The sequence below is a fragment of the Oryctolagus cuniculus genome, chromosome 20, assembly GCF_964237555.1.
Source record: "Oryctolagus cuniculus chromosome 20, mOryCun1.1, whole genome shotgun sequence".
Classification (NCBI taxonomy): Eukaryota; Metazoa; Chordata; class Mammalia; order Lagomorpha; family Leporidae; genus Oryctolagus; species Oryctolagus cuniculus.
In genome coordinates, this window is record NC_091451.1 from 44446219 (window position 1) to 44458463 (window position 12245).

Consider the following 12245-nt stretch of genomic DNA (forward strand, 5'->3'; position numbering starts at 1 on the left):
CCAGAGGCTTGGGGAGGGTACGGGGCTTCCCGAAAAGGCAGGCAGGAGGCAGATTCCAGCCTGGTGGTCCCTAACGGCGGCCCCGCACCGACGTTGTCATGTCCTTGTGACATTACAGCTGTATGTAGCATATTCTTTGGCACCTGGGTCACGGCACCACCATGTGCCGAGTGGCTGCTGGGGCCGGTCCGGGAGGCCGGTGAGGAAGCCGGCAGTGCGCGACTGGTACGGGCCGGATCCCAGAAACACTTGGAGCACCCAGACCCCGCGGAGACTCCCCGAGAGCAGTCCCGTTTCATGAATTGAATTTTCGTCTTCCAAAGCGCATCCCGTTAGCTGGATTTCTGTTTTCCAGGGCACTCGCTCAAGCTTTGATGCCGTGTCCAGGAAAGGACAGATCCCACCGATTTCCTGCCTGAAGCCCACCCTTCCCGAGAGCTTCGGCGTGGCCTGAACGTCGAGACGACTGTGTCTCTCCGGGCCCGCGGGGTGGGTGGCGGGGTGCCGGGCGGGCAGGGGTCCTGAGGACTAGTGGGGAGTCCTGGGCGCCCTCGTGTTGTACCCGGGAGGGTCATTCTACAAATCGCACAAGCCGGGGCACAAGACAGAGAGGCCAGGTCACGTCTCTGCAGTTGCACGGCTCTGAGTGCCTGCTGGGGTGGAACCTGGTCAGTCTGTCTGCCTAGCACCACAGCTCGGGCACTGCGGCAGGGGGCAGGGACTGGGCGGAGGGCTGTCTGCCCGGCTGCACTGAGGCTAGGGCGGAGAAGCAGGCTCAGCGCGGGCGTTGACCCCCTAGCCAGGGTTGAGGTGGGCTCTGCAGTGCGAGCATAGTTACTCCAGCCGTGGGCTCATGCTGCCCTGTGGCCATGAGCACGGGAGGCTCTGGGTTCGAGTCACGGCCCCGCCCCACCCCTTCCCCGTGGGCGTGTTCTCCGTTAAGCCTGGGTGTCTCATTCTCTGCTGTGACTTTTTCCAGTGCTCAGCTGAAACTTCCCGCAGAGGCCCAGCGAGCCACTGACCCCGGGAAGCATTTGTTTAAGAACGCGAATGCGCGCTGAGATCTTACACGTGCCGGAGAGACAGGGAGGTGTGCAGTAGGGTCTGCTGATCGCGTTATTCTAAGGTAGGAGACAGGTTGGGTGAGAGGTGAGGAATGCAGGTTCTTGTCACAAGTAGTTTTTTTTTTTTTTTTTTTTTTTATGGATTTATTTATTTGAAAGAGTTACACAGAGAGGAGAGGCAGAGAGAGAGAGAGGGAGAGAGAGAGGTCTTCCATCCGCTGGTTCACTCTCCAATTGGCTGCAACGGCCTGAGCTGTGCCGATCTGAAGCCAGGAGCCAGGAGCTTCTTCCAGGTCTCCCACGTGGTGCAGGGGCCCAAGGACCTAAGCCATCTTCTGCTGCTTTCCCAGGCCATAGCAGAGAGCTGGATCGGAAGTGGAGCAGCTGGGTCTCGATCCGGCACCCATATGGGATGCGGCACTGCAGGCGGCGGCTTTACCCACTATGCCACAGGGCTGGCCCTGATGAGTGGTTTTAATAATCAGTGAGACAAGACAGGTGTTGCCAGGGCAAGGATGGGAATGGGTCGAGAGCGAAGGATTGTGATGAATTCTGCACAACCGAGGGACATAGGAAAAGAGACCAGGATGGTCAGCGGCTGTCAATTTCCTTATTAAAAATGAGAAAAGAATAAAGACCTCATGTAACCGCGGCCTTGCCTGGAGCAGCTGTGAGGATGTGTTCTGCATGGAGGACTGTGGTGAAGCCAGGGCCGCCGAGCTGCCACGAGCAACCAGCAGGTGCGCGAGACCCTCTCTTCCTTTGAGGCCCGTGTGCCGCACGTGGAGCACGCGGGGGCTTCCCTGACCGAGGAGGTGACCGCGGGCAGGTGAAAGCGGGGCTTCATGGGCGTCCACTGCGTAGGTCCCAATGCGCGACTGTGTGAGCCACGCCAAGGAGGCCCCGCGGAGCAGCGATGGCAGAGTGCCCACGCTCGGCTTTCCGTCCGGGGGCTCCCACTCGTCCAGGGAGCTCGCTCGTCAACATCCCCTTCTGCTCTCAGCGCTGTTCCTGGGGGTGTGCTGAGAGGCCCTAAGCCCTGCAGGTGCACAGCACGCCGTTACTGAGCGTGGCTGCGCTCAGGGTTGGGCTCTTTGCTCCCCGCGTCCTTTGCCCTCCAACCTGAGGCAGCCATCTTTCCACTCGGTTTAGAAGGCGGAACCCCGCTGGTAGGGAGTGGGGCTGTGGGTGGCAGGAAGCCTGCTGTGGGCAGAAGCAGTGGCAGCCGTTGGCCTGGGCCCAAGGCCGGTGTGGAGTGTCTGCGGTACACTTAGGGGAATTCGGTGAGCGAGGAAGCGGCAGGATGAAAGGCGGCTGAACTTAAAGTTTCATGACCTCGGGCCCGGGTTAATCCTCTCGTGCGCAGCTGCGAGCCGTCAAAAGCCACTCTGGATAAGAAGGGCTCGGAGGCACTGGGCAGCATTTCTGTCCTGGGTTAGTGCCGCTGCCTGCCTGTTTGTTGTGTGTGAAAAGTAAGTAAAACGGCAAACAGGGTGAAGGGGGAGCCGTGAGCGTGCCTGGGCCGCAGGCTGGCGTTACTCTGCATGTCTGGGTCTGGGCTGGGTCCCCTGGTGCTCCCAGTGCCCCCTGGCCTTGCTGGTGATTGGGGCGGGGCAGGGGTGCGTCCTGAGATAACACTACAGGTGTTAATGCTGCATTTGGGCTAGTGGTGAATCAGGGTGACTGTGTTCTGCTGACCTCGTGGTTGTTCCAGAAGACCAGGTTTGGTTAGTCTTCTTAGCATCTGCCTCGTGTCCACAGAACGGGGACCCTGGAGTGGACGCAAGGACCCCTCTTCGGACGGAGACCCTGCTGTGCCCTGTGGCGGAGGAGCCCCGAGCCCAGCCGTGGAGTGCAGGTCAGTGTTGCTTGCAGGCTGAGTGGTCAGGTCACGGGTGGGTCGTGTTATTAAACCTGAGTGGACACGCAAATGAAATCAAAGATGACCGAGCACGGGCCAGCCACGAGACTGTCCTAAACCAGTGCCACTGGGCATAGCTCCACCACACAGACAGTACCTCCAGGCTGCTCCCTGTACGGAAAATGAGCAAAGGAAAAGAGAAAAAACAATCAGACATTTCATGTACGTCATCTGCCTGTGTGCAAGGCGTTGCACCGGGTGACACCAGGAGTTGGCCTTGATGCAGCAGTTTTTTCGTGTGCGCATTTTCCCCTCCTGTACATGTCTGCACGTGTGTCTTGTGTTCTGTCCTCCCTCCTTTCTTGTCTTTGACCTGGGTGATGGGTTCATGTATGGTTGGTGGCCCAACCAAGCACTTGGGCCATCTTCTACTGCTTTCTCAGGCCATAGCAGAGAGCTGGATGGGAAGTGGAGCAGCTGGGACTAGAACCAGTGCCCATATGGGATGTTGGCACTGCAGTCGGCGGCTTTACCCACTGTGCCCCAGCGCCGGCCCAGGTTATGGATTTGTTAATGAAATGTATAAATGAAATCAGAGGGGATCAGGCGTGGACTAAATGAGGCAACATACCATGGCCCAAGACCCACAAGGACACACCCAGCACACCGGAGACAGTGAACGTATCTACAGCGTTTCGTGATTTTGATTCCACGTTAGTTTGTGCACTGCAGTGCTGGCACTTCTCCTGGTGGCGTTTGGGATGCCCCTCAGTGAGGACGGTCCCCGCAGGGAGACGTGGCACTGGAGCTTTTTGTGTTGTGGGTCTTCTTTCATGGACTTTTAAAACAAACGCATAAGCAAGAGTGGAAGGCTCAGTGGTTAGGGAGGAGGGCGCTCCTAAGGCAAGGCTGTGAGTCAGTCTAGCAGCCGAGGGTCGGGCAGAACCGCCTCCCTGCCTCTCTGGCCGCTGTGCTGAGCTTGGTGACGCCGTCGTTGGCCTGACCGTGGCATTTGGAGACGTTTGGGCTTCATATGGCTGGATAGGATACTTACAAAGAAAGTTAAGTAATGGTTGGTAGTCTTAATTTTTTTAATATTTATTTGGAAGAGAGAGAAAGTGGGAGGTGCCTTCCATCCCCTGGTTTGCTCTTCAAGGGCCCAGAGTAGCAGAGGCTGAGCCAGGCGGAAGCCAGGAGCCAGGGTCTCCATGTGGGTGGCAGGCCCCCGGCTCCTCGGGCCCTCACAGCCGCTCAGCAGGAATCTGGGTTGGAAGTGGACCAGGGCACCAGCCCAGGCCGTGCTCACGTGATTCGGGCGTCCCGGGCGCCTGCCCCCTCTTCCTCACATCTCTGGCTGGACAGTCCAGGGCTCTCAGAAACGGGTCAGCTCTCGAAGGACGCGTCGGTGAGAGCGGGAGGGCGATCTTGTGGATCTCGCCGTCCTGCAGCGCCCCGGCGTCCGTCTGGCGTGTGTTCGGATTTTCTCGTCCGGAGCCGGCTGGTCCACCCTCGACACGGCTTTCAGTTCTCCCCTTCCTCCCCGCCCTCGCTGGGACGGACCCAGAAGCGGGCCTGGTGTTGCTCGTCCTGCTGACTCGGGCACAGCCCACTTGGCCTGCGTGGCCCGGGCAGCTCCCCTGGCCTGCTCTGCGCCCCACTCACGTCCGTGCAGGGAGCCTGCTTGCTGTGTGCCCTGGGCCACAGTCCCTGTCGTCCCTGTGAGGCTCATGGCCTTCTCCCGGGGAACTGCAGCTGAGACCTGCGTCCCCTGTGCTGTGCCCACTCTGTCTACACTTGCCAACACCCTGAACCTAACTCGGTCAGGGATCCTAGAGAGAGGCTGTCTTGCTGTCCGGGTTGGAATCAACCGGACTCAGCCGGGAGCCCCCAGGGCATCTGCCGGTGCGAACGCCGTCCCTGGGCGAGGCCACAGGTGAGACCCTGGGCACCAGGCTGTCCACCAGGACAAATATGTGGCCTGTGACGGCCAAGCCACCTCTCCTGGGTGCCTGTCAGGCCAAGGCCAGAATTTGTAGCCACCGTCTTAGAGAGAGACCTCAAGACAAAACTGGACGAAAACGTAGCGCTAACCATCCTGGAATTGATTCGTCCAGGTCTGTGTAAGAGATGCGTTGGGTAAGGAGTTGGTCAGAGTTCTTGGTTTGCACGGTGCTGTGTTGGATGTTGATTTTAGTCCTAAAAATAAATAACTACATAAAGGTATAAAATAAATAAAAGACCAAGCACGGGCTGGCAATGAGAATGGTCCGAGGATAAAAGGATTGTGGTTGCTTTAATTTTGTCTGCCTGACCATATAAAAATAACCTGGCCTGTCTCATCCCTTCCACAGCTGTTTTGTGTTTCGCTGTGGATGTGCACAGTCCATGTAAACATTCCCTCGGGCAAGAAGCATGAAGGCCGGTGCCGCGGCTCACTAGGCTAATCCTCCGCCTTGCGGCGCCAGCACCCCGGGTTCTAGTCCCGGTCGGGGCGCTGGATTCTGTCCCAGTTGCCCCTCTTCCATACCAGCTCTCTGCTGTGGCCCGGGAGTGCAGTGGAGGATGGCCCAAGTGCTTGGGCCCTGCACCCCATGGGAGACCAAGAGAAGCACCTGGCTCCTGGCTTTGGATCAACGCAGCGCGCTGGCCGTAGCGGCCATTTTTGGGGTGAACCAACGGAAGGAAGACCTTTCTCTCTGTCTCTCTCTCTCACTGTCCACTCTGCCTGTCAAAAAAAAAAAAAAAAAAAAAAGCAGCATGAAGGAATGAAAGAGAATGTTCGTGTCCTTGCGGGGAGAGATGGGGATTGCGGTTGTGCGTGGACGGTTCCTTACGTGATGAGTCAGGGTCCCAGTAGACCACTGACGGCAGCTCCCACGAGTTGGGGGTCGTGGCTACCTGGTGAGGTTCATCAGAAAGCGTTCCCGACCTGGCCCGCGGGCGAGCGCATCCCAGCACTGTCCCACGGAACTCTGCACGGCAGGGCTGCTGTGTCCAACATGGTGGCTGCTGTCTGCACGTGGCCACTGAGCGCTGGAATTGTGGCTCAGATGTACCGGTTTTTGTTTGGCTTCCCTTTTATTATTTTAAATTTAAAGTCACATGTGGCTGGGGGCCACCCCACTAATCAGTCGTATTGGTGAGTGGTTCACAGGATTCGGGGACTGTCACCTATGAGTAAATACATAAACTAATTAAAGAGGGATCATTACAGGCTGGTGACACAGAGTCCCGTGAGACGCATCCTATCATGAATCTAGTTCTGAACAATGCAGTTTCACTGGCAAAAAGTCTTTTTTGAAATAATTTTATCTTTTAATTCCATTTACCATGAAGATTTATTTTTTTAAAGGTTTATTTCTTTATTTGAGAGGCAGAATTATAGACAGAGAGAGGGAGCGACAGACAGAAAGGTCTTTTATCTGCTGTTTCACTCCTCAAAAGGCACAACGACTGGATCTGGGCCGATCCGAAGCCAGAAGCCAGAAGTTTCCTTCTGGTCCCCTACACGGGAGCAGGGGCCCAAGCACTCGGGCCATCTTCCACTGCTTTCCCAGGTCACAGCAGAGAGCCGGATCAGAAGTGGTGCAGCCGGGACTCGAACCAGTGCTCATATGGGATGTGGGCACTGCAGGCGGAGGCTTAACCCGCTACTCCACAGCACCAACACCCTCATTTATTTTTATAATCTATTTAGTGTCGTTTGAACGTGTGCTGCCAGGTTTGTTATTAACATTTCTCTAATGTTTAAAATTTCTGTATTTTTGTGTAAGGAGATGAAAAAGTCATTGATAAGCTGAATAGTGGTTTCATGGTATTGTTATGGCCTTTGCCACTAAAGATGGTTAACTAATGCTGGTGTCCCCAATTTGGGTAATGGTGATAATGTGACGGGGACCAGGCCCTGGCCCCAGAGGCCAGGCGGGCGAGACCACCCAAGCGCGCTAACGCCTGTGCTCGCACGTGGGCTAAGACCCACAGACTCCACTGGGCGGTGCACGGCCTAGGCCCAGCGCATCGTCAGCGGAGGGGGACGTGTTGCCTCTCACGGGGAAGGGGGGGAGGGAGACGGAGCATTTGCTGACAGTGACATAAGCCGCTATGTTTCTCCCAAGTGGGGAGGGCTATCCGCTTCATAGCCACCCACACAGGTGACTCGTTCCCGGCCGTGCGTAGCCAGGGTTGTAGCCCAGCGTTCGAGGATGGAGTGCAGTCCCCTCTGGGTTGGCTGTGCCGTCTCTGTGTTCAGTTGCCAGCACACAGAGGAGGCAGGCTGTGTGTTCCGGGCAGAGTGCCTGTAGCCCCCACTCCCATTTGCAGAGAGCAAGTGTGGAGGGCACAGCCCAGTCCCCCTCCACTGGAGTTTCGAAGTCGTGCTGGGCAGGTGCTGGGGGAGCTCCGGCTGCGGTCTCTCCCTGCCCGCAGGGGAGGGGCAGAGAGGCTGCGGAATGGGGGGGCGACGGCTCCGGTTCTTATTTCTGGTCTTCGACTCCATGGTGTCGATGGAGGTGATGACTGAAACGTACATCACTGAGAGGTGTGACTGGACCCGTAGCGCGGGTCGAGAGCGGGAAAGACCAGCCCTGGCCCAGGTGGAGCCCGGCCTGTGCAAGTGGGTGTGATGATCCAGTATTTTTGTGATCCATTCCACCCTTGCCAGGCCTGCTTTCAGAGTGGCAGAGCGAGCGCACCACAGCCAGTCAGCTGCGGCTGTTACGGAAGCGAGGAGGGCGAGCCCGGCTGGGCGGGGCGGGGGCTGGAGTCCACCCAGAGCTCTTGTTCCTTGTGTGGGGGCTTTGCTCATGGGTGTTGATTCTGTTATCTAAAGGATACAAACAGCCTACTATGAGAGTTCATAAAAATGTGGACAAATTAAATTAAAAGATAAGTTACAGCAAAAGAAAAATTGAAGTCCATGCAGCATTTTCATATCTGCGTTTCCCATGAACTTCGTTGAAGGCCCCCGTGTGCATGCATTTCAATAGTGTTTTGCAGCACAATGAACTTTTCCCTCCATGTACTCGAAATATCGCAGGAGGTGCACAGATCCATTTACGAGAATGCGATCCGAGACGAGGATCTCAAGTATCATAATTTAGCGCTCTTTCATGAACAATGCAGTAAGGCCATTTTATTTGTGGCGTTGGCATCTTGATATTCCACGTTAATTGTACACCATTGTCGATCTCAACAGTCTTCCACCGATAGAGATCTGTGCTGTTCCCGCTCGAGAGGTAACTCACGGGAAGGCTGACAGCTATTATTGGTATTCCATCGCAGAGTTTTTGTAACAGCTTATTGTGTCATCTTTGAAATACAGACGAGTTAAGAGATAGAGGGCTCGAGGTGGCCTGGCGACACGTGTGAGATTGTTGGCCAGCAAGAATGTGGGTGGTTTTGTTGCGGAGAGAAAGCGGCATTACTGCCGGGGCACGGAAGCCTGCAGACACGCATTGTGCGCGAGAGTGGCCGCTTGCCGGGTGCCTGCTGAGCGCTGGGCTGTGACGCAGCCAACTGCGAGGGGGTCTCGTGAAGAGCACTCAATCGAGAAAACTCGCCTGAAAGGAGATGCAAGCTGTCTCGACAGTTGCATCAGATTCAGTGCTTAAGTGTTGTGTATTTAAGTTACATGTATAATGATGTCGATTAAATGGTGTAATGTTAGTATTTTAGATAGAGTGTGATACATAGTCAAAAATCAGTTTCACCTGCTTTTGCTTTTAAAAAAATATAGCTTCTATCGAGTGTATTGTGTCCTGCATTATATTTTACTGTGTGGTGCTGCCGTAGTCCCATGAGATACTCACATAACTTTTTTTTTTTTTAATCTATGGGTATTAATCGCATCATCAACTCAATCAATGAATGAGTCAATTAAAAGTAAATAAGTGAATTAAAATACAACAGTATACTAAAGTGCATGTTTGGGACAAGGATTGTTTTAAATATTTTTATAAGGCAACCAAACCGTAAACGGTGTAAGCTGCCTAACCTCTTTGGGCTGGGGACAGGTGAACAGATGTGTGTACAGCCACTGCAGTTGTATTGGGTCAGTGGTGTTCCTCGTCTTTATTCATTTAAAGAAAATGACTTACATGAACAAATGCCTGGGGAAGTCATTAAGTGGAACGGGTTCAAGCGTGGCCAACGCTGACTGCAGGTAAGGTAGGGAGTAAAGGTGCTGGTTAACCCATGTGGGGCCCACTGAAACCCGCGGCAGAAGACACCAGTGTGTGGGAAGTGAGCTTGGCGTCGGGGGTGGATCTTAGACGGCCACGGCTCTTGGTAGTCGATTAGGCTATTATTTTGTAAGGGAGTCAGTGGCTAAATTATCAAGTTGCATAAATGTATAAATACACTTAAAATAGATGGAAAAGGGTGCTTCATTCATTTTTTCAATTGATTAATAGTCTTTTTTTCACTGATTTCCACATTCTGTCTTCAGTAAAGATTTGGTTTTCCAACTTATTGGCGAGAAAAAAAAAAAACACACAAAAAGGTAGCAAATGTTGACAGTAAGGTAAAATGAGAGGTTCCTAGATGTCCTTTGCTTAATAGTTAAAATTTTGGACAAATCAAAGATTGAATAAAGAGAGCCAAATACAGACCGTGTGAGTATAGGACAGGCACAGGGTGTGGGTGTAGGACAGGCACAGGGTGTGTGGGTGTAGGACAGGTACAGGGTGTGTGGGTGTAGGACAGGTACAGGGTGTAGTGTAGGACAGGCACAGGGTGTGTGGGTGTAGGACAGGCACAGGGTGTGAATGTAGCACAGGCACAGGCTGTAGGTGTAGTGTAGAACAGGCACAGGTGTGGGTGGAGGACAGGCACAGGGTGTGACTGTATAGGTATAGCGTGTGAGTGTGGGTTAGGCACAGGGAGTGAGTGTAGGACAGGCACATTGTGCGTGTGTAGGACAGGCACAGGGTGTGTGAGTGTAGGACAGGCACAGGGTGTGGGTGTAGGACAGGCACAGGGTTTGTGTGTAGGACAGGCACAGGGCTTGAGTGTGGGACAGGCACAGGTGTGGATGTAGGACAGGCACAGGGTGTGAGTGTGGGACAGACACAGCCGTGTGGGTGTAGGACAGTCATAGGGTGTGGGTGTAGGACAGGCACAGGGTATAGTGTAGAACAGGCACAGGTGTGGGTGGAGGACAGGCACAGGGTGTGACTATACAGGTATAGCGTGTGAGTGTGGGATAGGCATAGGGTGTGGGTGGAGGACAGGCACAGGGCTTGGGTGTAGGACAGGCACAGGGCGTGGGTATGGGACAGGCACAGAGTATAGTATGGGACAGGCACAGGGTGTAGTGTAGGACAGGAACAGGGTGTGAGTGTAGACATGCACAGAGCGTGGCTGTGGGACAGGCACAGGGTGTGTGGGTGTAGGACAGGCACAGGTGTGGGTGTAGGACAGGCACAGGGTGTGAGTGTAGGACAGGCACAGGGTGTGGGTGTAGGACAGGCAAGGGGTGTGAGTGGAGGATAGGCACAGGGTGTGACTGTATACAGGTATAGCGTGTGAGTGTGGGTTAGGCACAGGGTGTGGGTGTAGGACAGGCACAGGGTGTGTGGGTGTAGGACAGGCACAGGTGTGGGTGTAGGACAGGCACAGGGTGTGTGGGTGTGGGACAGGCACAGGGTGTGGGTGTAGGACAGGCACAGGGTGTGTGGGTGTAGGACAGGCACAGGGTGTGAGTGTGGGACAGGCACAGGTGTGGGTGTAGGACAGGCACAGGTGTGGGTGTAGGACAGGCACAGTGTGTAGTGTGGGACAGGCACAGGGTGTGGGTGTAGGACAGGCACAGGGTGTGGGTGTAGGACAGGCATGGGCACGTGGGTGTAGAATTGCATAAAGCAGGCAGCTGAATGTCTGCACAACAGGGAGATGCACTGTATACAGGGATTTAGAATTTTCATTCTGGGAGAAATTAGTGTAAACAGAGAAGTTAGTACCTACTCACAGAAATTAATTCCTGCTTTGCTGTGATTCATGAATACTGATTACATAATTATTAGTCCATCAATGAATAAATCAATAAACAAATATATAAATGAATAAAGAAAAAAACAGTCCCAAGCTTAAATCAATCCTGGGTCCCCGGGCGTCCAAATCGGGGCTGTAGATGAAACTGTAATTCTGAGGGTCATTATAAAGGAGCCCAGTCCCCCGCCTCAGCGGGACAGGAGTTGCAGCCAGGTGTGCAGACCCCTTGTCCCTGGGCTTTTGTGACCGTGGGTCTCGGATTCTGTTATTTCTGGATGTGAAGAAACACAGCAGTGAGTAACAACTGGGCGGTCCTGGGAGGATGCACTGGACGTCCGTTATTACCAGCATAATTCTGCCAAGCCGAGTCCCAGGACGCAAATAGGTCAAGGCTGCTCCTGTTGCGTCGGAACTTACGGGCACGCGGGTCTAAAAGTCGGTGTTGTGTCTAGATCAGTGCGTGTCATTTTATTAAGAATTTTTTTTGTTTTTGTTGTTTTAATGGCAGGTCAAATATTCTGAAACATACATATAATCTGATAGTCTTCTAATCCCATTTGAGTTCAGATATTAGAGTAACACACACCAGCTAAGAGACTTCCAAGGCACTTACTGAATCTCCATGACTAGTTGAAAACAGGGACAATTAAGATGAACAATTAGAAAGTATATAATATAAAAATAACTTTTTGCTTACAATTTACAAAATGTGTTATTACAGTCTTTGATCTCTGATAACCTGAAATGCTGGCTGCATGAATCCAGCAATTTTAAAATTCAGAAACTATTTTCTAAAACTTCAGGGCAAATAATTTACAAATAAAGTACACAAAGATTTAGACCATGCGAAATTTTTACATCTTCTGTTAATAATATTTTATGACTGCGACTTGATCAAATTATATACCAACTTGCCCTGCACATACAGAAAATAATGCATACATGATGAAACAGCAAGAGTAGTCCTTAAAGTCAATTTATCATAAAAGTGTTACTATATTAACATGTCTACAAGCAGCGCTGCAACAGGGTTAAAAGGCATTAAGGCAGTTAATACTTGAACTTACAAAATAAAACCCTACGTAATACTTTTTCCTAAGTGTAGTATAAGGCAGGTAGATGGTCCCAGCAAAAAATATTAAGGTAACAACTACACTGCTGTTAGTCCCACATTTGAAAGATGGAATACTGTAAATCTGGCTTTTGGTGGCACTTGCATTTTCCAGTTTAATTTAAAGTGTCTTTTGGCTCCCTGAATCATGTCCATTCTGAAGGCGGATCTCTTGGTCCTTTAGGCCTTCCACAGCGATTACGAAACCATTATCTGTGGC

At 52.9% G+C, this 12245-nt stretch overlaps 1 long non-coding RNA gene and 1 other non-coding gene across 20 annotated transcripts in view; both read left to right on the forward strand.

Moving 5' to 3' along the window:
* LOC103346390 (uncharacterized) overlaps positions 1–12245 on the forward strand; it is a 115481-nt gene that overhangs the window by 17023 nt on the left and 86213 nt on the right. For 17 of the 19 annotated variants that reach the window (XR_011384959.1, XR_011384962.1, XR_011384960.1 and 14 more), the window contains 2 exons: positions 356–489; positions 980–2922. This is a non-coding gene — a long non-coding RNA (uncharacterized lncRNA). The remainder of the gene's footprint in view (positions 1–355; positions 490–979; positions 2923–12245) is intronic. The other 2 variants (XR_011384968.1, XR_011384972.1) reach the window with 2 other exon arrangements.
* On the forward strand, positions 615–670 carry MIR370 (microRNA mir-370). The gene has a single exon (NR_162619.1). It is a non-coding gene; the product is annotated as a microRNA mir-370 (primary transcript).